Genomic DNA, 24,621 nt, shown 5'->3' on the forward strand with positions numbered 1-24,621 from the left:
AGGAGCAAGTAGAACTCTAATACCCTGCTGGTAGGAATGCAAAGTGGTACAACCACTTTAAAAAAGAATTTGGTACTTTCTTATAAAATTGTACATTTACTTATCATATGACAGCAATCTTACTCTGGGGTAGTTACTCTAAAGAAATGAAATTCTCTACTCACACAACAATCTCATATGATAAATACAGAAAACAGCCCAAATGTCTTTCAGTGGGTGAATGGATACAATAAACTGTGGGACATCCACACAACAGAACATACTTAGCAATAAAAAGGAATGAACCGTTGATACACATAACCTGGATGAATTTCAGAAGCATTATACTGAGTGAAAGAAGTCATGGTTACCAATAATGGAGAACATTTAGAGCTTTTAATGACAACAAACAGCCAGCTATAGCATGCACGCCGTAAGTTTACCACCACTGGTAAACATTTATATGACATTATCAAAAAGATGAAACTGCAGTCATAGAGAACTGAGGAGGAAGAGGAGGAGTACTACAATGGTTGGCAGGAGAAAATTTTAGGGGGTGGTGTTCTGTTATTCTGATTATGGTGGTATTTACACTAATCTGTTAGAATTCACAGAACAGTACTATAATAAAAGTCAATTGTAAAAAAAAAAGTCAACTGTATGCTAATTTTAAAATATATTTTTAGAAAAATTTTCATAGAGCTGGCTCTGGCTTAGTGCCCTCGGGTCTGTAGATATTAGTCCCCCTAGGCTGACCTGACTGCCAAGGTCCTTTCCAAATCATGGTCAGAAGCAGCATCCTCTGCTGTAAACTTAGAGCACTGAGGAAAACACCTGTCCTTCCCTCTGGCTTCTCTTAGTTTTCTGTCCCTGGGGAAAATGTGAAACGCAGAGATACACCCCAAGCAGAAGGTACATCCCACCCGTTCTTCACCCAACAGATACTTGCTAAGTATATTCCACCTAGGAGGAAGGAGACCATGATGAATAAAGTAAGATGCATTCCTCTGACAGCGTCCCAGTGTGATAAAAGACACCGGCACACACACACAAATAATTGCAAGAGAAGAGGTGTAGGCACAGAGGTATGCCCACATACTACTGGAGTCCAGAAAGAAATTAGTTCTGCCTGGGAAAGCCAAGCAATATTTCAGAGGGCATAAAAGGTGAGGGAAAGCATCTCGGGGAACATGGGAACATTTTATATTTGAGTAATGTTTCCTGAGATGGGGGGACAGACGGGGTATTAAGTAGAGCTGGAGACATTAACCTAGGAAGGGAGGCGCCAACTGTGAACATCAATGCTTAATGGGCTGAGGCAGATAACAGAAATGAATAACGCGGTCTGGGTAGCAACTATGGGAGATGCAGAGGGTTTTTGTCTATATGAGGCAGCTGCTACTTACTGCTAACTCCATCTCAGGCATCTATCCGGAGATCTCGGCCCAGTGTTGCCTGGTGCAATTTTTCAAGAGAAGCTAAACATACTTTATGATCTTTCTAGCTTAAAATATTTGCATAAGTATATTTCAGCAAACTTAACATGCCATCAATTATAGGGTACATCACTACTTTAGGTACCGAGCAAGAAAGAAAACCACTGCCAATCAAACAGTGACATTCTGTCAGTTTTAAAACACATCTCCCATTGGAGATGCTAACATTTGAAAAAATGTGCATCTTAGCACGAACAAAATACAATCATTCTCATTTCCTCAAAATACTGTATACACTGCATTGATTCAGTGTGAGGCTGCCAGATTGTGAACCCTGTTTAAGTCAAGGGGAGCCCGAGGGTAATCTGATTAGATACAAGCTGTGGGAAGATTGCTGTGGAGGTCAGCTGGTAGTGAACTGGGGAAAAGCCAGTAATAGGAAGACCAACAGTGAGGCTCCTACAATTATCCTAGAGAGAGACAGAGATAGTAAGGGCCAAATTAAAGCTACAGCAGTGAGGACAGAGAGGAGGGAGGGATTAAGCATAAGAGTTTTATGTAACAAACCCTACCAGCCTCCGAGTAGGTATAGAGAATGAGGGAGACAAAAGGATAAGAAAGATTTCAAGGTTTCTAACTTGGGAGAAAAGAGGGAGTCCTCATTTATTCATCAGCACTTACTAGGTGTCTACCATGTGCCAGGCACTTTGCTAGGTGCCAGGGATACAATGATGGCCAGAGCAGACATGGTCCCTGTCTTTTTGTAATTTACAATCTAGGAGGTAATGCCATTAATTGCAGTAGGGTATTAGAGTGTATAAGAGTCCCACACAAAGAGGGACAAGAATGCTTATGGCAGAGAAAAATAAGTTCAGTTCTGGGTGTGCTAAATTTGAATGCCTATAATACATCACTGTTGAAATGCCTCATAGCTGTAGAAGCCTGGATTTTGAGCCCAGGAAATAAATCAGATCTGGCGAGTCAGATTAAGGCAGTCGTCAGGCTACCAATAATAGCTGAAGTGATTAGAGAAGATAAAACGGCAGGGAGACCTTGTAGGGTAAGAAGACTATAGGTGCAGACGCAGAACGCTTGGGAACAGGGATATTAAAGAGAATAAGAGGAAGGCACAAATAAGGAGACTAACAAGAAGCAATCTGGAAAGCAAGAGGCTGAGGAGAGGGAGTATCTGTAAACAAAGGGAGGCTCATATTACCATGTAATCCACATCTATCTTTACTTATAATTCCACACAGAATTAACTTATCCTGGCAATGTACAATTCAGATTTTCAAAGTCTATGGGTGTTTTGCATGAACTCCAAGTAGGCTTATCAGAAATGCTCCTTATTTAGAGAACTGTGATATTTTTTAAGTATTGCCACAATCTGTTACTTTATCTTATAAGCTCTTAAATTTTGTATGTATCTCAGCCTGACATCTAGCATATAACTAAATAGCAGAGCAATAGTAATTTATTTCTTCCTAGTTTCCTTCTTCAGGAGCTATAGTCTGCCATTCCATGACAAAGATGTACTGTATATACACAAAGAATGTACTGTATATTGATGCAACTCCCTCTCACTGGACATTGGGCAAAACTGATCTAGGCATATCATGCAGTTCTTGGTCCAGACCCCTGTCACAGGCAAACCTGTGATGGACTAAAATACTCTACTCCAGCCAGGTGGTGGTGGTGCACACCTGTAATCCCAGCTACTTGGGAGACTTACACAAGGGGATCACAAGTTCAAGGCCAGCTTGGGCAGTTTAGTAAGACCTGTTTCAAAAATGTTAAAAGGAGGTGAGGAGGTACACTGAGGATGTAGCTCAGCATTCCCTGGGTTCAATCTTCAGAAAAAAAAAAAAAAGATACTCTAGTCCAGCAACGGTGAGCCTTTTACAGTTTTCAATTATAAAAACAGCCTGCTGGTACACATACTGCAGGTTCACCACCACAGTGAATTATAATTCAAATTATACTTATAAGTATAATTCAAACTTGTTCAGAAAACGCCTCAGAGATCTGTTTTATAACAGAGAAAAACCAGGCCTAGAGAAGTGGGAGAGGCCTATCCTCTCCATTGTCACAGCTTTGTGGCTTAGTGGTCAGTACTCTTTCATTACACCCAAGTGATCCCATTCTTTTGTGTAAATCTAGTTATATTAAAGTATGCTCAACTTCATACATAAAACATAAAGTCCACGAGAGTTGAGCCAAATAACAGAGAAAGTAAGCTAACATTTAACTTTCAGTCATGTGGCAGCATACCTACCCATAGTTCACTCACTGTATTTGGTCTATGAAGTGTTCCTTACCCTTCTTTCTAGGTCTTAGGTTTGTCACTGCTGAGAGAAAACAGATTCTTAGATGTCTACTTGGCTGGTTGCTGGATATTTCAGCCTGATCTGAAGGCTCAGGACACCATCCATAGTAACGTGTGGAGGTCTTACTTCAAGAAGTTTCTTCATCTGGGACCTTTCAGAGCTACATTCTAGAACAGTCCTTTATAGGTTGTCTTGGTAACCCCTGAGTATGGGGATGCAACTGTAACAGCAGCTGCCCCTGGAATGTGGGCAGGAGAAGCACTTCTTGCTTATTGAAAGGCAGATTCTAGGTTTTTCAAGCTTTCTTTTGGCCACCATAGCTTTCCTGTCAGTAATGTTTGTGTTCATGAACACGGAACATAAAGAACAGTTTGCTCCTTAGAAAAATGTCAAAACTATTAGCTAGAACATGACCAGCGAAAGATCCATGGCTTTTTTTACAAAGCCCTTTCTACTACTGCCTTAGACAACTAAGGGCTTACAGTGAAGCCCTACAACTGAGCTACAACCCCCACGCCAGCACCAGCTTCTTTCAGGACTTTTCAAATCAAACTGCACTCGAGTAGTATCAATGTTGCAATACATGTATAAAGCAAAGGTATAAGCTAAAGATTTCAAATATTTGGAAAGAATAAGAAAAATAACAGTCATAAACAAATTGAACTACTAGTAGTGCAGTGACGCTTCACTAATTTACTCAGTGAGGAGGACTATTATTCTTACTCAGTAAAAAGTCCAGTTTACAAAAAGAAAAGACAAATTAACTTGATATAACTAATGACGAGAAACTTCTACATGTTTAATGCACTCTCTCCCGTCAATAGGTCAATAAGTGCTGTTTGTAATGAACACTTTAATTTTCTGATGGAAGCTCTGGGTTTTATATTACGTGGTATAAAATTACCTGCCTTTTAAGTCTCTAGTACTTACTATGGAACACACTCCTGCTGACATGCCACGTCCCTGCTGGTGTGGCTGCGCAAAAAGAACACTGCAAAAATAAGTTGGTGAGAGAGCCAGAATTTCTCTGGTTTCTCCTGAAAAGGTCATGATGTTAATATAGAGCACAGAACAAAATATTGTCATCTAAAAAAAAATTTAAATGACATCCTTTGTGCATGGAAGAGTAGGAAGCTTTTCTTCAAGGGAGGCAGACATAAAGTTCTTATAATTCCAACAAGATTTCACTTCTCCCACTTACAACGGGTGACCTTCGGCAACTTACATAACTCCTCCAAGCCTCAGTTTCCTTATTTTAAAAATAGGGATAATAATATTTAAAGAGAATGATTTAAGTGACATGTCTTCACAAACTTTAAAGTGCTAAGCAAATATTAGCTACAGTTACCAGGAGAGGCCTGCATTTCCCAATAGGACACGTGTTTTAGAGTAACATGATCCGGCCTATGCTTCAGAGTGTATCTAGCAGCATAAAGAACTAGGTTCCAGAGTCAGCTTTGAATTCAGATTCTAGCTCCAGTACTTAACAGCCGTGTGCATAATTTACATAACCTCTCCATGCCTACCTCTTCACCTATAAAACCGGCATATAGTAATAGCACCAACTAGACTGGGTTGATGTGAGGAATAAATGAGTTAATATATATATATATATATATATATATACTGTGGCAGACGCTCATAGTGGCCTAACCAATATCCAACCTTCCTTCTTCGCTTACCAATAAAACCTCAATTTTGTTCTAGGAGGTAATATGCTCAGCCTTTTCCTCTTTGTCATTCCCCCATTCAGCCTGGAACCAGCGCACAATGCCAAGAGGAGGAGCAGCCATTTTGTGAGTATTAGGAAGAAGGCCTTAACATTGAGAATGATAATGCAGAAAGATGGAAGGGCAAGGCTGAGACCTGGATGATAGATGAAGCTGCTTATTTCCTGGCTTCCTATCATACAGGATAAAAAAAATACCAACTCTTCTGTGTTAAACTCCTGCTGTTTCATTATTATACACAGCCAAACATACTCTCTAACCAATATACTTATGAAGTGGTTTGTATGGTGCCTGGCTCATAGTGTTAGCGGGGCACTGGACTGCTGTGCTCTCCCCAGAACTCCTTTCCAGGCTCCTGTTCTGAACAAAGAATTGGACAGGAAATGAAGTAGTGAGGCTTTACATGCACTAACAGTACATTATTAAGGAGATTAAAAGTAGGAAAAAAATATGGTCTGCACAGTGCAGAGAAGGCCCGTGAAAAGGCTCCCAGCCAGTGGCCATGAGCTTAATGGCCATTGTCTTTTATAGCCCCCATTGTGACGTCAGATCTAGGCCAACCTATCAAAAACTCGCTTGATCTTTTGCCAGAAGAATTGAAGATAGCATCCTCTGATTGGCACAGGTACAGGGTTTGGGCCCATATGTCCTGGATCTCTGTAACTGATGGGTCACACTCACTTCCCCAGCTGTGTGGTCACCTCCTAATCTCCTGTCTCAATAGTATTCAATAAATGTTAGCTGTTGTCAGGCCAGTATTCTGTTTGCTGACCAAGTGGCTAGAAGATATTCCCTTAACCTCCCTCTAATAGAACTTTTAATTTTCCTGTTTGAAATCAGTGGTCTCCTGATTCTCAGGCATGTGTTTTTGCATGAAATTGGTATCACTCTCACTCTTAAGTGTGGGCACTGCTTGACTTAAAGCTAAATCGCAGAACCTGCCTCCCAAACAGTGATCAGGAGTGGACACTTAACTCTGGCCTAGGAGGGTTAGCACTTTCTTTTCTCCTTGGCCAGAGAGCCTTCGAGTGGGCACAGAGCTAAGAACAAGCAGTGTGTGAGAACCTCAGGGCTCGTGGAAAGAGCGCTGGGCTAAGACTCATCTTCCTCATGTGTGGTGCTCCGAGCAACACTGTCAGCATGAGGAGAGCTCATCTGGAGGGTGAAGTTGATGCAGGGAGAAAGGAAGACCAAGAGGAGGGCAGAAAAATGGAGCTGGATTTTGTTCAAATCTGACTTTGGGAATTTTCAAACTAGATTTGTTTGAAATTCATTTTGCTAACTCAGTTCAGGTGGATTCTTCTGTCACTTGCAATATTCCTTCTGATACTGTCCAATGAAAAAAATGTATCATTTTAATGTATGGCATGTACACCTAGAGGGGAACTTTTCAAACCCTGGTCTAGTGCATCTATTTAATGAAATCTATAAGCAAACACAATATAAATTCACATCCAAATCACCTTTCAAAAGAAAAAAAAACAGTAATAAAAACCACAACCAATTTGCAATTGTGTGGATTTGTTCAAATTTTTCTTTCAAAAGAAAAAGTCAGTTAAAAGTATTTTTGTTTGTTGTAAACATGTCCAGAAGAATTCCATTAAGAATAGATGTGCATCTGGGTTTTAGAATGAACATTGGGCCCTGAGGAAGATGCTAGAAACCTATGACTAATATTGAAATAATATTCACAGACAGTTGTCATGGCAGCCTGCTCATTCTGCACAAAATAGAACCCACTGCATTTTAACAGGATTTAGCAAAGAAACTGCTAGCCTGCAGACAGCCTCTGAGTTAACCTACTAATTGGTCTTGGTGTTTTTACTGTACACAGCCCTCAGATTATGCTCTAATTGTATCAAAAAGATCCCAAATACTTAAAATCACTAACAGAAGTACACAGATGGTTTTGGTTTAATACCTGCACCACTCTTGAAATCTGCCCGTCAGACTACGGAGAATAGCAGAGAGGTGGATCTAATTGTGTGCACGATTGAATCCACACAGAAATCGAAATAACAGCGAGTGTCATGGAAATGGAGGGTGTACCATATTCCATTGCCCCTGTTAGATGCTGCCTTTTAAGTGGGGTGCTACAGAAGTGGGGAGTAGCCAACTGTTCTGTGCTTAGCTACATAGTCCCCAAGGGGACTTTAGAAATTAGGGGCACCTCAAGACAGGTTAGTAACTGGAGGTAACACTGTATTTTGAGCAGATGTGCTTCTCTCCAGAGTGGCTGTCTATAAAATCCAATCTTGCTGAATGTGATAGTGGGTGATTTTGAATATCATAGATAGCTGGACTTGAGAGAAATATCACACAGAGGCCTTCTGCACTATTAGACAGGCTTTTGCATCTCAATCACCCTGCCCCCTCTCCCATCTGCCTTCCCTTTTGAATTTCTTTATGAGAGAGGAAACAAGGCCCTAATTAAAATCCAATACCACCCTACATTGGGAAAACAACATCAACCCATTTTCTTCCACAAGCATCCTAAAGCAAATTAGTCCTTTGGACTATCTAGTGTTATTCAAACTTCTTGAGATGGAGGCATGTCAGGTCCTTAAAAATAAAAAATCAAAGACCTCTCACGCCGCCCAACACTGTGGTTCCTCGACATACTGCAGGCATCGACTAGGACACATGGCAATCCTTCAGGAGCTGGTGGGCAGATTAAAGACATTATCAAAATGGTACAGGAAACAGCTATAGATGAGAAGTGTGGCAATGTTCAATCCGTAGGGTTTGTATTTTCTCTCATGTAACTGAAACTCCCACTAACCAGTGGCATTACACAATAAGGTTTTTATTTTTTACATATAACAAAGAAGCTGGAAGTATTAAATTCAAGCACCTTCCTTCTTCCAGCCAAACCACATAGCTTTCTTCTTCGTAACTGTAAACTTATATTCACAAAGTGGCTGATCTACCTCCAGTACCGCATGCAAATTCAGGGCAGAACGTGAAGAACTACGGTCAAAATGGGGCCATTCCAATGAAGTCTATTTCCTTTCAAGAACGAGTTTTGGAAGCCCATCTAATCATATACCTCTGATTGGCCAGATTTACGTCACACAATCTGTCCTAGTTGTAAGGGACCTAGGAGATCGAGCTGAACAGACTGCAAAATCAAACAAATTGACAGTGTAGAGCAGACATTAAACACAGTCTGTGAAGCCAGGTGCCCTGGGTTTAAAACTCAGCTCCATCATTTACTACCTGCATGACTTAGTTATCTAATCATTTTGTGCGTTGGTATTCTTACCTGTAAAACAAACATAGTAACAGTAACTTTCTCATAGGGTTTGTTATGGTTTATATCTAAAATGTCCCCCAAAGCCTCATGTGCTCATATGAGGTGGGGCTTTTGATAGGCGATAGCTGGTTGGAGGAGGTGGGTCCCTGGGGGCGTGGCCTGGAAGGGTCTATCTCCCTCCTCCTCCTTTGCTATGTCGCTCTGCTTCCTGCAGCAGTACCATGAGCTCTTTCTCCTCTGCCATGCTGCCCTGCCCTTGGAGCCAGCTGACTATGGCCTGAAACCTCTACAAACTGCGAGCTAAAATGAACCTTTCCTCTTCAGAGTTGTAGGTGTCAGGTATTATGTCCCAGTGATGAGAGAGCAAGACAGGGTTCTTGTGGGATTAAATGAGATACCATGCATAAGTAAAGAGCTTGGAATACATATCAAGCACTATACGAGTGTTTGCTTTCCTTATTTTCATTACGGAGGGAAATAATGGATACTGGATATGCAACTAGCAATAGCTGCCACGGATATGCTGCCCATTCTAATAACTGCACCTATCCTGGTTACTATGTCACAGGTAAGCAAATGCTCTGCTCCATTTGATAACTACTGGGAACTCTTATTGTACGAGAAGTGGCCATTCCCATGACCATCAGCCCCGTCCTTATTTACTGGGAACTGAGAACAAAAACTGTCAGCCACTGTGCTGATGTTTATCCATTTTACACACAGATGGTTACAACTCTTTCTGTTCCAAGTGTTGGTAAAGCCATTCCAGCTGGCCCAAGCAGAACTGGGAATATATTCCTCAAATAACTGAAAGGTCAGCCAGATGTGGTGGTATATGCTTGTAATCCCAGCTTCTTGGGAGGATGAGACAGGGGGATAGAAAGTTCAAGCCCAGCCTGGGCAACTTAGTGAGATCCTGTCTCAAAATAAATTTTTTTTAAAATATCACTGCTAGAGTGCTTGCCTGGTATGCAGAAGGTCATGGGGTCAATCCTCAGTACTGAAAAACAAAAACAGAACAAAAAACCCTAAAGGGTAGTGGGTACCCTTATGGCATGACTTGCTCAAGGACTTGAATGACAGCACTCAGCTGTTCTATTTCTCAGTTTAAATCCCTTGGTGTTTACTCCATTCCCGGGCCCCCAGCAGGCAGTGGGTGTTTTTCATGCTTTGCACTCTCTTCCAAACCTCTCCCCTAGGTTTTGCTAATTCCTCACCTGTGACTCCTAGCCACCCACACCCTTCAAAGTAGAATCAAGACATCTGCTTTCCCAGGCTCTCTTATAGCAAGAGTACAGGCAAGAAAACCAAGCTCTGCCAGAGACTTCTGTTCAGAAGAGGGCAACATGAAGAAGAGCATGGAAAGCCATCTTCTGACAAGGCTAGTGGCAGAGGAGTCCAGTTCTCAGATAGCAGCAAAGATTCTGGACTCCGTCACTGATTCAAATTGCTGCCTCTGTACTCAGAGGAGGCAGCAGCACATGTCTGTTGGTGCCGTCCTTCAGTGAGATACGGACATGGTCATTCCTGGCTTTGGAGTCCCCAAGGCCTTCTCAGAGATCCTGGGAGGAACCTAGTAACTTTAGTAAACTCATTCTCTTCTTAAACTAGTGGAAGTGTGGAAGAAACTTAGGGGATGTTATGCTAAACAACCCCAGGTTTTGACAGCTTACAATAATAAAAGTTTGCTTTTCATTTCCATTCCACAGCCAGCACTGAGAAGTTGCAGTTCTGCAACATGAAATCTTCCCTCTAAGACTCAGGTCAATTGTCTGGGACATTGCCAGTCCCAGAGCAAAAGGAAAGGCAGGAGTGAAACACAGTGATGCTTATGCTCTGACTGGTAAGCGATACGCATCACTTCTGCCCGCATTCAAGCGGCCAAGGCAAGACAGCAGTGCTAGGAAAATCCTAATGGGTCAGCCTGGAGATGTAGCTCAGTGAACAGTACATACTCAGCATGCACGAGGTTCTGAGTTCAATCCCCACCACTTAAAAAAGGGAAAAGGGAAAAAAAATCTTACTTTAAACAGGTAGGTTGTGATACCTTGCAATGGTAAGGTGACAGTGGAACTTCCAGCCTCTGGGTCAGGTCACATCCAAGTCCAGGATGAACAAGGAAATGTCTCTTCTCAGGACTTCATGCAAAAGCCCGAGAATTAGCTCTGATTGGAAGTGATTGGCCTGATCCAAATCATCCCCACACTAAGGAATTTATTCAAGACAAATTTACTGAGTGCTCAGTATGTGTGCTACCAACTGTGTAGGCTCAGTGGACTAGTGCAACAAGCCAGTCCAAATCCATGCTTCATGGAGCTCGGGCTAGGACCAGTCGAGGATGATGGGGATGTACAATCGACACACGGATAAACATCTAGGTACTTAGTACAACCTGTGGCAGAGAAAAATAAGCAGGAAAGGGGGACAACTGAGTTTCAGGTGAATGGAAAAGGCTAACAAATTTTCTACAGGGCAATCAGGAAAGAGCTCATTAAGAGAAGATACATGGGTAAATGTTCGCATAATATGACAGGACAGCAATGGGCCCATCTAAAACAACGAGTATGCAAAGCTGGGGGACAGCAGATGCAAAAGCCCCAAGGCAAGTGAGGCCTGCACATTGGAAGAACAGCAAGCAGGCAAGGGTGGCTGAGTAATATATGTAATGAGAGAGCTAAAGAGTAGGAGGCTACTAAATTTGAACTTTTATTCTAGTTAAGGTGAGGAGCCACTGAAGGGATTTTGAACAAAGGACTGATAAAATCTAAGTCAGCTTTTTTTATTTTTGTTTTCTGTGACACTGGAGATTGAACCTGGGGCCTTCACACTGAGCTACATCCCTAGCCCTTTTTTTACTTTTTCCTTTGAGACAGGATCTCCTTCAGTTGCCCGGGTTGGGCTCAAACTTGCAACCTTCTGCCTTAGTCTCCTGGGATGCTAGGACTGCAGGCGTGCACCACCTTGCCTACCTTCACTCAGGTTTTAAAAAGACGACTCTGCCTCCTCTGTGAATAGTCCATAGGGAGAGAAGGGCAGAAGCTGGGAGGCCAGCTGGGAGGCTGTGGGCAAGGATCCAAGCAGCTTTGACTGAGGTAGGAAGGAGACGGTAGAAAGCCATCAGGTTCTAAATAGATTTTGAAGGTGGAGCAAATGGATTTCTTAACGAGGTTACATTTGGCGTATAAGAAGAAGCAAAGAATCAAGTGTGATTTTAAGTTTTAGGTATAAATGACTAGAAAAATAAAGTTGCTATTACCTGAAAGAAGGAAGCCCAAGGAACAGATTTAGGGGAGGGAGGGCAGGAATTTAGATGCAGACTTAATGGGTTCGAGATGCCTATTAGACATCTTAATGGAGACGTTAAATATGCACAATTGGAGTTCAGGAGAAAAGTCTGGACTAGAGAGATACATTTGGTCTCATCTAGGTTAAGATGCTACTTAAAGCCATTAGAGTGAATGAGGTCATCAGAGTGGTGAGAATGAACGGAAAAGCACAAGGCCCAAGATTCCAGGAAGAGCTGCACTGAACGGTGAAGAGATGAGGATCCAGCAAACGTGCTGGAAAAGGCGTCACCACTGAGGTAGGAGACAAACATCAGGAGAGGGTGGAATCCCAAAAGGCAAGAGAGACAAGTGTTTCAAAACGAGGGCAGGATCAATGGGTTGAAATGCTGCTAATCAGTCAAATAAAATAACAAATTACTCTGGTCACAATGTGGAAGTCACTGGTGACTTAGACCTGAGGAATTTTGGAGCAAATACCAGTGTGGGAGTGGAATTAGAGAGGGCACTAAAGAGACCGAAGAGTTTTGCCATAAAGAAGAGCAGATAGCCAGATGTATGGCGCACGCCTGTCATCCCAGCACTCGGGAGGCTGCGGCAGGAGGACCGCTGTGTGTTCAAGGCCAGTCTGCACTACAAAGTATGATCCTGTCTCTACAAAACAAAAAAAGGACAGATAGGTGAAAGTAGAGGCAGGAATGGGATTGAGGTCATAGTGGTGCCTCAGTCCACAAACTTAATTCTTTCCACGATTCTGGTCACAAACTGAACTGGAAGAGATCCAAATCGAATTTCCCCATAAGGTCAACATTGAACCTAACCACTGAATTCGACTGCACTGTTCTGAAAGATGGGAGGAATAACTGTATGTCTATATGCTGATCAGAACGACTCAACACCGTGGGGGAAATGGTGAGGAAGAAGGAAGAGGGGATTGCTGGAGTGATCCGTTAGGAGGCAAGAGCAGGGGGGACTGAGTGAACCAGGGCCTGGGTTTGGCTATGCAGGCAGGATTGCTCCCCTTGGACACTGCTCACATCTGGGGTCAGGTAATTCTTTCTTGTAGGGTGCTCTTCTGTGCACTGTAGGATGTTAACCAGCATTGCTGGCCTTCATCTGCTGCAAGCCAGTAGCGCCTGAGTCCGAACCAAACTATCTCCAGGTACTGCCAAGTAGCCCCAAGAAGTTTTGCCCCTCTCAGACATTAGGGTGTCACAACTAGGCGCTGGTGGGTGGGTGGCCTTAGTAGAGGCCAGGGCTGCTGCAAAACATCCTACCACACACGGGACAGCCCCACAGCAGGGTCACCCTGTCCCAACCCACATGGCTGTGTTGGAGAAACCCTGATCAAGTGGAAGAAAGCTACAGACACTGGCATGAGTCCTTGGGAAAGTTTTCTTCAGATTGTTCCCATTTTTTCACCAAAAATTGGAAGCAGGGTCATTGCCTATAACTCAGGCTAGAGGAGGAGGCCCAGGAGGATGAGGGAATGTCTTAGTTAATTTTTATGTTGCTGGGACACAATACCTGACACTCACAATTTAAAGGAGAAAAGATTTATCTTGTTTGGTTTTTTGGTTTTTTGAGACAGGGTCTATTATACTCCAGGCTGGCCTTGAACTCACTAGGCAGCCCAGGCTGGCCTCCAACTGGTGGCAATCCTCCTGCCTCAGCCTCTCAAGTGCTGGGATCACAGGCATGCGCCACCACACCTGGCTTGGAAAAGCTTATTTTGGCTCACAGTTTATAGAAGTTTTAGTCCAAGGTCAGCTGGCTCCAAGGCAGGGAATAAACAGCTCAAGGCATGGCAAGGAGGAAGCAGAGGCTAATCCACTGATGAGTATCACACCCCCATCATTCAGTCACCTCCCAGGAGCTTCACCGACAGGCACACAAGGCCTTGGGAGCCATCCACGTATAAACCCTAACAGGAGGGGAGATACAAAACTGTCCTGTAAGAGAAGTAGACACAATGCTGGGCTGCAAGGCTCACTTGAGGCAAGTAGTAGTAAACTGAATGTGAAGCCAGTTGGTCAGATGTGTTTTTCTGGGGTCATATTCAAAGACAGAGTAGGGAGAGAGAGGGCTTTAACAGATTGCGGTTTTGCCAGCAAGTGCAAGGAGGCAGCGAAGACGCAGACCAGTGAGTGATAACATGACCACAGAATTCAAGCTGAGTAAGAAGACAGAGGGATGTCAGGGATTACAAAAACACAGGTGGCCAAAAGCAGCATATCTATCCTAATGGGGTAGTTTCAAGATATTTTGAATTAGGATGAGCTGCAAAAGAGGAAAGATAAGGTGAGCTCTGCCATATGAAGGTAATGACTCGATTTTCCCAGTAAACACACTACTCAATACTCCCTGAAGGACAAGTACAATAGTCTCTCAATGAAATCAGGTAAATTAGGCTTCCTAATTAAGCTCATTGTTTGGGGCTCTGGTCACTTAGGTCAATTTAAGCTAAAGACCGAGTCTTAGCTCAGGTCAGTGAAGCTAAAGCCCAAAAAAGCAACACCAGACATGTGAAATATCAGAGGACCCAAAAAGTCTGAAATGACTTAGAGTGTTTAGCAGTCTGTTTGCATGTTTTTCTTACAGTTGTTCAGATGCTTGTGGATGTATGAGGAGTGTACCTAGGAGTATCAAGTGTCACAAATATAACCGAAGCACCAGGCAAAATTCAGGTGAGTCACCAACAGGTATTTCTAGCAGACCCATGGTTCTTATCCCTAAAGATTTAGTCTAAAAATTGTAAGATTGTTTTAAAAAAGTATTCATTTCCTCATCAGCATGCATATGAAATATGACAAGACACCTACACCACTTTTAAGGGAACAACATGTAGCCTTTACGGACTTGGGTTTTGTATAATCAATTAGGTATCACCAGGCTGAGTTTAAGCCCACCTCTGCCACTCTACAGCTGAATGGTCATGCTGGTGCTGACGCGATACTATGAGGCCAACAATGAGGTTCCTTCATGTGGAGGTTCCATAGCGTAGTGGTTATCATGTCTGCTTCACACGGAGAAGGTCTTGGGTTTGAGCCCCAGTGGAACCATGTTTGGGAGGTCCTCACTTTTAAGATCCATTGAATATCTGTGTTGAAGAAAAGAAGGCAAGGCACTCAGCTGACAAATGGAGATGGTAATACTGACCCCAAGCTGGGTGTGGTGGTGTATAATCCCAGCACTCCCGAGGCTGGGCTACCTAGCAATTTCAAGGCCAAGACTAGCCCGGACTACACCATAAGACCCTATCTCAAAACAAAAACCACCCATCATGACTACCTCACAGGGCTGTTGCCCAAGAGTAACTAAACTGTATAGTACTTCACTAGTAATAGACATCATGACTATACTTTGAGACGGGCAGGAGTCTCCTCTTTGAACTTCTCACTAAAGCCTCCTTTTTGTTCAAAACAGAGAAAAGGAACAAGAGTTTTTCACTAAAGGCAGAAACCTCTGTTACACACATTAGCGGGCCACTCATGATCATCTCTTGGCTACCAATGTAGGCATCAAGTGCTCAAGTGGTCTCTCGAAAAGTATCAACAAAAAGTCAGACCAAAAGGGGGGCCCTGTGATGAATATTACAGGAAGCTAACTGAGGACATAGCAAACAGAACTAGGAAAGCCCAGCACTGGCTTCGGGCTTGCCTCTAATAAGTTCTGTGGAAATCATCATATGATAGGTAACTGCCTCCATCTTTCTACCTGGAAAATGGGGTAACATTTAGACCCAAAGGAGTGGGGCGTGTCTAGCCCAACCCGTGTATTTCAGAGGAGACCAGTACTTGGGAGGTGAACTGATGTACCTCAAAAGTTCTCAGCTGCTGAGTAGTCACAACAGGACTAAGACTCAGATCATGACCCCCAGTTTAGGGCTCATTCCCCCCACTTACTTCTTCCAGGGGCTCCCTCAGGGAGAGGAGAGCTGCTTGACCCAGTTACCTTGGTAAGATCAGTATGATTTCTCCATCATCCTGTCAACCTCAGAGGATGACGCCAGGGGAAAGGACAACTGTTGCCTGCAGGTCATGTCCAACTGAGCTCTTAAAGTGACCCCACCCCAAATGGTTTTTAAGGGTGTTCACACTTGAGGGGGGTGAGCAATCCTAGGGTGGTGACAAAGATTCATCCAGAAGCCCTGGAGAAGGCAAAATGACACTGACAATGATACCGAGGAAAGAGACCCTGGGACCCTTTGTGCTGGAGGGGCCCAGCTCCCTCCTTGGCCGCAGTCCTGGAGGCACAGAGGCTGGCTTGGGGCGGCAATCTGTACAATCACACAGGTCCCGTGCGAGGTTTAATACTCTGCTGATACGGTTTGAAATTCTTAATAACAGCTGGGTGTGGTGGTGCACCCTGTAATCCTAGCAGCTCCGGAGGCTGAGGCAGGAGGATCCTTGCGAGTTCGACAGCAGTCTGGGCTAGAAAGCGAGCTCAAGGCCAGCCTGAACTGCATAGTGAGACCCTGTCTCAAAAAGACAAAAAAAAAAAAAAAGAAAGAAAGAAAGAAAGAAAGAAAGAAAGAAATTCTTAATAACTTACGAACACAGGACCTGTAATTTTCATTTTGCCCAGGGCTCCTCAAATGATGTGGCCACTGCTGCTTCTCCCAGCAGTCGGAAAAGTGACGGCCTGTGTAGACCACCAGCGCTCCGACCCTGCACAAATGGGATCAAATGAAAGGCCTGTGATTTTTATCCCCTCTCTGGCTTCTGTGGGGGGAAGAATGCTGGGAGAAAGTCCGAGGAAGTGGGAGGCCTGCACACTAGAGCAAAGGTCGTAGGAACCAGTGGCCTTTCCCAGTCCCTCATAAAAATGGTGCCTTTTTGCTGGACGGGCTTTCGCACGTCTGTCATCTGAGCATTGGAGAGGCTGAGCCAGGAGGATCCCCGCGAGTTCGAGGCCAGCCTGCGCCACATAGACCTCAAGGCCAGCCAGAACTACACAAGACCGTCTTAAAAATAACAACAAAAAGACGCCCAACCCTGCGCCGCCTGAATCCTCAGTTGCAAGAGGCGCTCCTGCCTCCCGCTGAGGGCGAGTCTCTGGCGCTGGGCTGTCTGCCCGAGGGGAAAACGGGAAAGGAAGCCGCTGGGAGGAGCCGGGCTCCCTCGGCGAGCGCCTCTGCCCGTCGGGCCGCCTCGCTGGCGCTTTGGCTAAATAAAGTTTGGGATCGAGTAATTAGAGGGACAGCGCTCTCAGCCAGGAGGGTGACCGGGTCCCCAGCCCAACGTAGGTAACAGGCGGCAGTAAGTCTGAAGCGCAGGGAGACCCAGCTGCGGGCCGTCTGAAACCGTATCCGGTCACAAAGCCCGCCCTGCCGGGGAGAGGCGGGGCGGGGCCAGGGGGAAGGGCGGGTATTGGCGGAGGCGCTGGTTCTGACGCAACACTATGAAAAGGCTTCCAATGAGATTCTCTCACACAGAGGTTCCATAGTGTAGTGGTTATCACGTCTGCTTTACACGCAGAAGGTCCTGGGTTCGAGCCCCAGTGGAACCATGTGTGGGCGGTCTTCACTTTTAAGAACCATTGAGTATCTGTGTTGAAAAAAAGCAGCAGAGGTACTTGCGTTCTTTGTAATAAATTTTTGACACGTTTTTATGTGAGAAGCGAAATGGCAGATGTCTTCTATCCCTCAAACTCACAGCTGCCATCGCTGGATCTGAGAGTCTAGGGTGGAGGCAAGGACAATTCGTCGTGTCCGCTGGGCCCTTCCTCACCTTTCCTGCTGGTGGTCCCTGCGTCCTCTCTCTGGAGCCAAGAAAGGCCAGCTCCTCAAAAGCCTCCAAATACTATATGTCAATACTGCAGCGCTTTAAATGCGGTTGAATTTTTAAAGGTTGATCATGATTAAAGGTTTAATATTTCATTAAACTCTTAAAATACAGAGCACAAAATACAGTCCTTTCCTTTTTAATATAGCAGTAGGGTTAGTGGACCAGACATCCATCTGTTTTAATGAAGAATCCATACAGTATAGACTAAGTGTCAGGCTTATCGACATCTAATAAATGCTGATTAACCAAATGCTTCTCTAGTTCCTTTATGTTCCTCTTTATGCTTTCACTACAGTTTCATTTAGGGGTAAGCGGGCATTTTTACTTTTCTTAACACTGGCCTTTTTCATCTTGGACAAGAGCAATGAGGGAAAGTTGTCTGGGGCTCTGGGGCCCAAGATGTGGGCCATGGATGGGATGCTAGTGGCAAAAAACTGAAAGGGGAAGGGAAAGTTCAGTATTTTTCTCAGCTTTTTTCACATACTTTTGCTTATAGTATAAATTTGCATCTTTTTCTAAGCCAACAGTATGACACGTTTTCCCTATTATTAATAATCTTAATTCTTTTTCTAACCCATTTTAACCATTAAGTGTATAGTTCAGTAAAGTATGTTCACGTTGTTGTGAAACAGGTCTCCAGAAGTTTATCTCGCAAGACTGAAACTCAGGGCCCATCTGTCAACCATTCCCTTCTTCCTCCCATCAACTTGACCCTTAATGGCTGCAACAATGTTAGCTGAGTATGCCAAGCACCGTTCTGTGTGTGTTTTGCGGTTTTGGGGTTCTTTTGGTTTGCAGTGCACAGATCACATGTAGGGCCTCCTATACATTACCCAAGGCTCAACTGCTGGGCTCCATCCCCAGCTGTTCTTGAATATTTTATAGTATCATCCCATTTCAGTATCATCCCATTTCAACCTCCAAATCACTCTATGAAGTAGGCATTTTTATCATGATCATGTACCAGAAGAGGTATTTTGCCCTGAGGTCACCCGACAGCCATTGGTAACACTAGGATTTGCATCAAGTCTACCCTGGAAATCTGTGCTCTTAACCCTATGAGGCTCTGCTGCCTTCCTAATTTGCATAACCATCCCCTAACCTTAGATGTTTTGGTTGTCTCCAATTTTTTATTGCACAGCATCACACAGTGTCTTTCTGCATAATTGTCCCCTGCCTCCCACCACCAAATCTAGTATTTTCCTGAGTGAATAGGATGGCACTGCCATACAGATAACAGAATGTTAGCGCAAGAAATTGCTCAAGGTCATCCTAGAAGGTAATGATGGACAAAGGATTAAGACTGGAGTCTTCAGACTGTAGTTCCCAGTTCCCTCCATCGCTTCTCTTATACTTAAACAGAATTAAACTAATATTGTCCTCGCTCAACCAACCTCAGTCCCCCTTTGTGTCTTTTCGGAGGCTTCCTTAGTGAGGCAGGTAACTGTGTGGGTTAACTTGATGGAGCTCAGCTGAAGACCTAAGAACTAAATGGAATAAGATGCTTAATAAGGCCAGTGCTCAGGTTAATCCCCTGCTCTTGGGCAAGCTCCCCAGTTCAGTAAGGCAGAGCTTCGGCCAAGGACGAGGGGAAAATGCCTGGCAAGATAGAAGGCTTCTTGTTATTACTTCTCTTTGGCTATGAAGGTATGTGCTATTCAGCCATTGGCATCCATTACAGGCATAGTGACATAATTTAATAATATAGTTGATAAATAGAAATACCACCTGAATAATAAAAAGTATTAGCAGCACATGTTAATTAGTTAACATGTGTTATTAACAATTGACAGTTGTCTTTGTGTGGATGTGATGTCATTGTCTTGCCATTGGCTTTCTGGTTCTGTGAGTAGCCTTTTAAAGTTCAAAAGACAATTAAAATCCAACAGAAAAGAAAGTTCTCACAAATTTATAAAATAACCATTGGTGGCAATAATTGAGAAAAACAAAGTAGTCTTTTTTGTGTGTGTGCGATTTTAGGGATGAACTCAGGATCTCACACATGCTCGGACAGTTTCCTACCACTGAGCTACACTCCCAGCACATGGGTGAAGTATTCTTGAAGACATTTAGGAGTCAAAGTTAGAGCACTGATAGAATTTAATCTTCCAAAGCAGGATACTATTGATAGTAGAGGAGGATGCTATTAATAATTCTGCTGGGACAACAGGACTGTCCTAGGCAGATTAGAACCTAAATTCATCCTACTTTAAATATGGATTAACATAACACACTGGGTACCACTGAAAGCTAATAAGAAAGCGTAATCCAAGTGAGAGTCAGGAAACCCCAAAGACTCAATATACATTCTGTCATTTTGAAACTTGGCCCTGGCAGGAGTGATGTGCTTACATAAGAAAACATTAAAGTCAAATCCCTAAAATGTCAGCCAAATCAACTTTTAAATTCTCTCAATCTTAGAAATGATACTGTTTCATGCCTCCCTCAATTCTCAAGTACCCATCAACTCAGAATTCCTTCTCAGATTCATTTGGATGTTAGAAATTGAATGTTTTCTTTGTTGTACTTGCGTATTTGTGGACGTTACAGGAAACAGATAAGCAGGGCAGGAGGAAGAGACCTCTGCTCTACAATGACCCGATAGACAGACAAGAGCTCCTGTGTGTCTCATTCTCCTCTACTCTCACTGTATTTCACTGATAAAGTACCTACTTTTCTTGCTTGGTCACATTTCTCAGTAGTTAGAAAGACTTGTGAAAATATAATCCTGAGGTCTTTTTGCAAATTCCAAGATATATTTCTAAGCAGCAGTTATTATTTTCTCTCCTCCTTGCAATTCAGAGTCAGTAGTCTGCGCCAGTAACTTTTCTAGGCAGGAGGGTACTGAGACTCCAACCCAGGGACTCACACATTCTCTACTACTAAGCTATATCTGCCTTGTTCTGTAATATTTAATGCTTTAAGATGCTTTGGGGGTTTGTTCCATACCCTTTCCCAGCAAGAAAATCTAATCAGAGTCATTCAAGGTTTACAGTCAAATACCTCTGATTCACAGACATCCACAGTGCTGGCCCTTGGACTTCTCTTTCATGGTTGGCACTGAGATGCATTTCTTTGTCCATTTGTTCAAGAACCCATGCTTGAGTATCTGTCATGGGGAAAACTTGGAAGAACTTGACACATGGAGCAGATCTTTGTTGCTTTGGCAGCTCTGAGTCACACAACTCTGTTCTATGACCTCTAAATGGGAAGAAGTCTTCTAAAAGTTCACCACCGTGTTTTTAAATTAGACCTGCCACTGGTTGGGCGTGGTGACACACACCTGTAGTCCCAGCACTTGGGAGGCTGAGGCAGGAGGATCACCATGAGTTCAAAGCCAGCCTGGACTACATAGGGAGACCTGGTCTCAAAAAAACAAAACAAAACAAACAAACAAACAAACCAATTAGACCTGCCCACTCAGTGAGCAGTGGTTATAAAAGCCACACTGTTGGGAGGCACAGTGGAGAGCACTCTTTTGTTTTGTGGCTTGTCAGTCTTTGTGCACTTACTAAGAAGCTCCAGAAATGTTCTGAAAGAACAGAGAGATCTGTCCAGGTGAAAGGGAATGTGGTCAAGTGGGAAGGCTTGGGGTACATAAATGCTCTTACCCATCCAACCCAGGTCCTCACACCACTTGGGAGGAAACCGGCCAGCTAAATATGCTGAGTGTGGCTTAGTGACCTCCTGTGTTCTCTACCTTGAGCCACAGGGATTCTCCTGGGGACAAGAAAAATATAGCACACAATCACTGCACTTAATCAGGGAATGATCCATTCCACTGGCAAAAGGGAACCTAAAGACAAAGCTTCTTTGTCTGATTCACTCTCTGCTGTTTTTGTTGTTCAGAAACAGTAGCTCCTTATTACAGTACAGTAAGGGAAATGGATTGACTTGGCTTGTGAGCTGAACCTTCCTCCCCCTTTCATGCGGGAATGCACACATCAACATAGCACCACTGATGTTGCAGAACTGTCAAGCTTCTATTTATCTTCCACTGCACATTTAAATGCTATGTTAATTATGATTTTAAAAACACCCGTCCTATTAAAATATTCGGTCATATTTATTACTTGTTATCATATGTCATTACTTGGTCATGTTTATTATCCAAAAGCAACAACAAAAAAGCCATCTTGCAGGTGAATGTGTCCCCTTTGCAGGTGCACCTAACATTGGGGATTACAGATTTTTGTAAAAAGCAGCTTTACTGAGATATAATTTACATATAATTAAATCCACCCATTTAAAGGGTGCAATTCAATAGCTTTTAATATATTTACAGGTATGTGGTACACACAATCCTATTTTAAAACATATTCACCACCCCAAACATTAAGCACTCACTCCTACCCCTTTCGGTTGGTTCCTTCCCTGGCTCCTGGCCACCACAAATCTACTTTCTGTCTCTATAAATTTGCATCTTCTAGACATTACACATTTAAATGGAATCACAGGACATGTGGTCTTTTGTCTTTTGCTTAGCATATGTCTTTGAGCTTCATCTGTGTTGAAGCATGAACAGATAACAGATTTACTCATGAATATGCCCATCGCCTAAAATAGTAACACTTTCACACCAGAAGCAATTTCCTTCTCTCTCCTACCCAAGAGGGACATTATTACAGCCTGCTGTTTCTCCTGTGTGGTATTCTTGTTTCTCAAGTAGATTGGAAGCCAGTTACAGACAGTTTTTATCATTCATAGTTTTATGCTTTTCTCCCGGGGTTCATCCGTTTTCATGGGAAGGAATGCCCTGTATTTAGTGACATGCCTGTAATGCATACTTTTCCTCTTGGGTTTGCAAGGTACACTGGGAGAAATAGGCATACCTTGAATTTTGTTGCTGTACTTAAGAAGGGTTTCCCCAGTAGAGTGACCCTTGGGACAAAAGGGCAGAATGAGCCCATATTGCACACAGGTGGGTGAGTGGCGGGCATCTTACCATAACATGTAGAAGAATCAGAAAAACATGTGAGCAGGTAGAAAAATATGCAACCACATGATCAAAATCTTTTACTATTTTCCCTTTAAAGGCTGACTTTTTTCTTTCTTTTCATTCCAATGAGGCTATTTTCTGGTGTAATACGTTGTAGTCAGAAAATACTTTGCCTTGTTCTCTAGTCTTTTGGTGATTAAATCAGCCCTGTTGCTGCTCCCTTGGTGACAGGTTTCCTGTCAAATGCTTATTGTTTCTTCTTTCTCGTTTCCATAAGGATCTGGCGCCTTAGAATTCCAGACTGCATACAGACAAATGCTCCCTGGGGAGGGGAGCCTGAGCCACACACACACACACACACACACACACACACACACAGGCGCGTGCACATGCAATCAGCCCAAAGTCTGATGGAGTGCAGGAACTGGCTGAGAAACCAGGCCTTCTTCTTGGCCTTTTCCTCTCCACAGGCATCTTCCTCTCCACCCCCATCCCTTTTCCCTTTTGCCTTCTGCTTTATTTCTGCAGAATGTGAAACAGCCCTGGGCTGCAATGACGTGACATGGAGGAAGGGATAAGTCCATGGAGGCTATGTTACTGGGTCTCATTTAAATTTGGGGTTTGCTCAGTTGTAGTTAAATAGACTCTAGTTGGTGACAGTCACAGCCTGTGACCCAAATTGATCTGGTTATTTGGTTATCAAAGCCAGTGACTAACACCCCTCACCTTTGCCCCTCCCCCCCAAAAGAGTCTTGGCACATTTGATATTTGCCCAACTGATAGGGACTTTAGGAAACTGCCTCTTGGCCACTACCAGCTCTTCTTGGTGGGGTGGTGCTCCCTAGATTACCAACCCCCAAGTCAACCAGAGGCTAGGTGCTCCTTTACTTTGTATTTTCTGAGGACTAGCTGTAGGGCTGGAGTTATGTGCTCATGGAGACATTAGCTCTGAAGAACAGAGGCCTTGCTGGCCTTTCTGCTGATCTCTAGAAGTGTGTGTCCAGCTGCACACTCAGCCTTAACACATGTATCTTAGGCTTCTCGAACTTACTGTGTCCCAAATAGAGCATCCTCCACCCAAATCCCTGTCCTCCCAGGAAATGTCTTCCCCTCAGTAAACAGCAGCTCTGTCATCCCAGCTCAGCCCTCAAATGCCTCTTTCTTTCGTACCCTACATGTGATCTGTCAGCAGATCCTGTGGACACAGTGTTCCAAGCACAGTCAGAAGCCAGCCACTTCTCATCACCTCCACTGCCACCACCCAGGGCCAAGCCCTCATCAGCTCTGGCCTGGAGGACAACACTAGCCTCACACCTGGCTCTGCTTCTACCCTTGTCCTAGTCAGTCTAGCCTATGACACTCATGGCACTGGAGGGAGGCACTGAACCCAGAGTCAGTCATGTCCCTCCTCCAATGCCTCACTCGGGGTAAATGCCAAAGTCCTCCCTCACATGGGCCACAAGGTCTGCATGAAATGCCCTCCTCATCACCTCCCTCCTTGTCTCCTAGAACTCTCTGTTCTCTGGCTCCAGCCCAGTCTCCTTGCCCATTCTAGAATATACCAAGCACATGCCCACCTTAAGGGACTTGCACTTGCTATTCCCTCTCCAGCATTTCGCCTACAGGCATCTCACCTCCTTTGGACCTTTGCTCCAATATCGCCTTCCTGGGATGGCTTCTCTGAGTACTTGCTTTATTTTTCCCCCTATCTGTCATTAATTTACATTCTATATATTTTATTCATTCATTTGTTCATTAATTCGTCCCCTCTCCCCATCACACATGATGAAACTGGTGTTCTGTATAGGCAAGTGGTTTCCTGTTTTGTATCCCTTTCTATAATCATGCAGGTGCTTAGATAATCCTGTGGAAAAGAAAAGG

General features: G+C 43.8%; 1 protein-coding gene and 2 non-coding genes across 6 annotated transcripts in view; 2 read left to right on the forward strand and 1 right to left on the reverse strand.

Annotated features, from left to right (window-relative positions):
• Ppef1 (protein phosphatase, EF-hand calcium binding domain 1) overlaps positions 1-16,409 on the reverse strand; it is a 163,814-nt gene extending 147,405 nt beyond the window's left edge. Inside the window, exon 1 of one of the 4 annotated variants that reach the window (XM_013509899.1) lies at positions 14,922-16,409. The gene's annotated coding sequence lies outside the window, so the exon portion shown is untranslated. Of the gene's footprint in view, positions 1-3,690; positions 3,895-14,921 lie in introns of those variants that run through there. The other 3 variants (XM_005414441.1, XM_013509901.1, XM_013509900.1) reach the window with 3 other exon arrangements.
• On the forward strand, positions 15,002-15,074 carry Trnav-cac. Its single transcript has one exon. It is a non-coding gene; the product is annotated as a tRNA-Val (tRNA).
• A 1,041-nt stretch (positions 16,410-17,450) lies between the features above and the next one.
• Trnav-uac lies at positions 17,451-17,523 on the forward strand. Its single transcript has one exon. It is a non-coding gene; the product is annotated as a tRNA-Val (tRNA).
• Positions 17,524-24,621: the final 7,098 nt, after the last annotated feature.

The sequence above is a fragment of the Chinchilla lanigera genome, unplaced genomic scaffold (assembly GCF_000276665.1).
Source record: "Chinchilla lanigera isolate Chin_1 unplaced genomic scaffold, ChiLan1.0 scaffold00185, whole genome shotgun sequence".
Classification (NCBI taxonomy): Eukaryota; Metazoa; Chordata; class Mammalia; order Rodentia; family Chinchillidae; genus Chinchilla; species Chinchilla lanigera.